This window comes from Dendrobium catenatum, unplaced genomic scaffold, assembly GCF_001605985.2.
Source record: "Dendrobium catenatum unplaced genomic scaffold, ASM160598v2 original_scaffold_178703, whole genome shotgun sequence".
In the NCBI taxonomy this organism is placed as follows: Eukaryota; Viridiplantae; Streptophyta; class Magnoliopsida; order Asparagales; family Orchidaceae; genus Dendrobium; species Dendrobium catenatum.
Window position 1 is genome coordinate 136,692 of NW_021497123.1, and position 5,029 is coordinate 141,720.

A 5,029-nucleotide genomic window follows, 5' to 3' on the forward strand; every position below is an offset into this window, starting at 1 on the left:
TCAAGCAAAGTTGACCAAGTTAACCTTAGTTGACCAATGAACCCTTAACCAATTGAATGCACATTTCATGCATGGAGACCAAATAAAATCTTAGGATCACCTCCAATAAACTCAAAATATCATTTAGAATTCATTGGACCCAACCCCAACTTTTGGCCAAACCTAGTTGACCAAGTCAAAGTAGGTTGAAAAAACTAGCCTAAATCCAAATTAATCCTCTTCAATTTAATTGACGCAAGCATGCCTGATCCAAATTTGGGCAATGAGACTGACCATGAGGTCCCTAGTAACCAACTATAGGTGATCCAACTCATGGTTCCATTTGGGTTAGCCATATGGCTTGATCCAAGTGGCCAAAATCACCTTCCCATAAGCCAAATTATAATCTTGACCAAATTAGCTCGAACCACCACTTACATTGCATGGACCATGGTTTCTTACTAGGCCCTAACCAGCTCAGTCCTCGATCTATCTTGGATCATTGAATTAGGCTAACTCAAGGACTCCAAATTAACAATTTTATGCCAATTGGCATAACAAAGTCTCCTCGTGAGAAATTAAGCCTTACATTGTCTCATGGAAACTTCTAAACTTCTTTCTAGATATGATGGTTGGTGATGGCCATAATCCATCAGACTTACCATGAGGACATGGGAATAACCAAAACTTTCTCCCCATGTGGTTATATGGCTTACAACATTTTGGAAGACTTCCATAAGTCCCATATGATCATCCCATCTTAGTGGACTAAAAGGAGGTGTATCCAGCTAAATGCCTAGATAAGTGCATTCTCAAACTCTTATAAATAAGCCCTCTTTTCATAGGCAATGCTTCTAATTTTCAAATCTAAAAGCATCCTCTGTGCTTTAGGATTCAAACCCCAACTCCCCAGATTATCCTGCAGTGACTTCTGGTGACTTCAAGCGAGTTTCGATGAGCTTCCTTTGACAAAAATCCAAATTCACCTTTGATCGACTTCTTGTCTTTCCACCTAAAGGAGAATCGTTTGTGAGGTCCAGATGAACTTGTGTAAGCTAAGGCATTGTAATTTGAGCTTTGTATAAGGTAATCACCCATTCTTGAGGTCCTATATTAGGTAGTGTGGTCAATTATGAAGTTAGCCTTTAATCTAAAAGAATATGACTATTGGTATGAAGTTCCATAGCTAGATGATGCTCCATATAAAATTTTGTTCGATTCCATATTTTTTTTATTATGATTAAGGTCAAATGTGTTTACGGTAAAGGATACTAGCATGAGGTTGAAGACATAATCAAGAACACTGATTTTGATCAATGGCTCTAATTAAATCACATAATGATCTTGCAATTCATTCTTGATTAAGTTGTAGCCCTCTCATCTTAGATCAAACATCTATAGTTAATACCACATCATTTTGCTACTACAATAATCATTGGCAATAAATACCCAACCAATAAAAAGGCATTGCATATAAAAGATTATTGATTGTTTATATATTTTAATTAAGTCAGGAAAAATCATTTAGAACTTGAAAAGTTTATATCTCCTCACATAATTGGCCCATTTAAGTTATCTTATACTCTATGGATTAAACTTGAAGAGTATTATCAAAGTCTTATGATAGAAAACATCAATATCTAATATATTAAAAGTAATTTTAGAAATAATATTAGTGGTATTTCTAAAACTTCTGATTAAATATGATTCAACATGAGGTGAAATTGACATGGATGATTCTTATTCATGTGTTATCCATACCAAAAAAAAATTATGCCAATTAGAAACCCCTTCAGGCTTTAATTAATTATCCTAATTTCATAGATAAATATTTTATCTATAACTTAAAAATTTATCTCACATGAATCCATAGATAATAGGATTTCCTTCCTTGCTATCTTGATCATGAACTATATAACGGTTGGTTAGCCATGATTGCAACCCAATTTTATGAATAGAATCCTATGTTTAATCCTTAAAGGTATGGATGAATTTACCTTAAAAGAATAATTATGACACATACGGTGTCCTTCATTGCCCCAATTTTGGTGGGTTTGAAGCACATGTTCAGATAAACCCAGGTTTCAAATTTTATAGCATTTGAAATTCATTTGGTCCATCAATTAGTAAACCCAAGTTTGAAATTCATAATTGACCAAGGATTTTTTATAATTCATAATAAATCCAACTAAAATCCTAAAATATATTTTTTAATGATACTCCTAATTAAATGCTTAATATAGAAAAATTAAAAGTGCCTTGAAATTCATTAAAAATAAAAAGTAATTTAAAATTAAGAAATTTTAATAATTAATAAATTAAAATAATTAGAAAGTAAATAAAAATTCAAAAAAAAAATCCAAGAACTTGTAATCAACCCTCGGAGTCATCAATGACACTTGGGAAAGATCACATGAGGTTGGAAGTTGATTTATAGCAAAAATTAAATTCTCCATAATTTAATAATTAATTTATTCATTAAAATGTGCTTAATTTATAAAAATAATAACTATTTAAAAAAATCCAAATGACATAAACATAAAGATGATGAACTCATAATTGGGTTTAGTATTTATGAAAAATAAAAAGCTTATAAAATTTAATGTATTAAAAAGTTTATATTTGGTGAAAATAAATTAATTAAATAATTAAATAAATAATAAATTTAATATATTTCAAAAAAATTTAGTGAATGATCAACTCAATGAATTAAATTCAATAAACAATAGTAAAAAAATTAAATATAGATATTAATGTGAGTGTTCGATAACCCGCACTTATGGGCTGTTAGCTTTGCCCTTAGGAGGGTGAAAAAAAATCTCATAGCCCTTGGTTAACAAAGACAACTACTATTCAACTGAAATAACCATTGATAAATCAATTAAAAAACTTATAGAATTTAAAACTTTCCTAATCTTGGATTAACTCTTTTAGTAAGGCAAACGTGTATTGGATTGAAAGTTTTAAGAATTAAAACACTTAATAAAAATACAAGGACTCTATGAAACCTATCTACCCTATTTTTTGGAGGATTGATAGAATTACAATTATAAGACTAGGACTTGCTAATCAATGACTTCTAGCACTTACAAGTTATTTTGCATTATGTTATTTAAAATATAAAGTTAAATAATATAAAAAATCAAAACACCCTTAAAAGAAATCCAAAACTTTTAAAATATTCAAACTTGAGTTCTAATCAACCTTCAATAACCTCAAGCAAATAAATTAATTATAGATAACTTAAAACAAATAAAGCCTAAGAGTTATCCAAGCTACATAACCTTATACATACACTTTAGATGGTTTGTTATGATAATTAACTTTAGCTTTGGTTAGGCTACTAGTTTGAAGTGGTTAATATGGAGTCTTTCCTAGAGTGTACTTATGTTTGGATTGTTTACTTTCAGTACTCTGGATTTCATATTTACATTTCTATTAGTTCACATTTGGAGTAGGCTCTTAGGCCATTTTATATTTACTTGTATACATTCACACAATATAATACATGTTTATTGTTATATACTACTCTTTTATGTTCCTAAAAAGAATAATGTACCTGGGTAATGATGTAAATGTAAAGGTGAAGATGTAAATGTAAAAAATTATATTCTTATATCGCTAGATTGACTTATACATTGTTATGTGTTATTAAAGATTTAAAAATGGTTATTTATATACATATGTAGGTTCCAAAAGGAAATGAATCTTCTTTCTTTGAAGATCACTATCTTTTGGAATTCTATAAAATATCCAATAGCTAAAAGATTCCAATATATAAATAAACCATCTTATTCAAATTTATATTTATGTAAGAATAAAAATCTAGGCTTGTTGTTGGTAGAGCCTGACCACCATTATTTTATAGCAGACACTTAGTTGTACTTTGAGAAATTATAAATGAATAAAAGCTTTTCATTTATACATTATTTTTTCATACATGAATTCATTGTGCAATCATCTACATATTAAATTTTATGAAATTACTTTTTTTTTATTCCTAGAATAGAGCTATCTGATCCTATATTCATAAGGTGATTGTTTGTGCTTATAATATTTAGCCGGCAGCTTACTCTAGGAAAGTGTAAGTCCCTGCACACTCCTTTTATTCTATCCTTAAAAAATATAAATCTAAAATCTAAATATAAACTTCAAATCAAATTTAATGATCTATAACCTAAAGCATGTGTACTAAAATCTTGATAGCCCAAGTCTTTCTTTAAATCTATATGAATTTTAAAATTTTAGTCTTAACTTTAATCAAGAGTATTCTCTTCAAAGATTAATTAACTATAGGGCTTGCCCTTATAAGAAGTCTAGAACTCAATATTAAATAACCCCAATTTTAGTTTCTTCCAAAGGTAGGGGAAGAATATGTGCATGTAGACTTTGGTTTAGTTATTTGCTTAATTTCATAATCAAAATGATAGAATATTCTTTTATCCTTCAGGTTGAATTAAATATTCCTTATGTTCTGTTTGATTATAAAATAAATACATTGATTTATTTTCTTAATTAAAATGATAAGTGAATATTCTTTTTATCATTTGGCTAAATTGATTATTTTTTATGCTACATTTGAATATAAAAATAAATATAGTTTCTCTTTTCAAATTGATAGTAAAACATTAGTTTGTCCTTCTAAATGGTTTAATGTTAATCTATGCAAATTTGACTAAATAAACGCTTTTAAAGCAAGTCATGCAGAAAATAAACATAAATTTTTTCCTTATCACCTAATGTGTTGCTTCCCACTTTTTTTTGGAATTTATTTATTTATTTTTTATTGAAATAAAAAGGGGTACAAATGAGTACAAATTGGAAAATAATCAATGATGCCTCCCTAACAGAAAAAATAAAAAGGGGAGAAGAGAAGGCTATCTAAGAAAACTAAAAGGAAAAAACCAAAATACAAAAGTGCAATGAAAAGCCCCTAAATTGACAAAGAGAGATCCACCATGCTATTTTAGAGAACACCAAGAAAACAAATAAAAGACTACTCCATAAAGAGCCTAGAGAGGTTTCATTTGGTTATGGTAACCAGTATTGT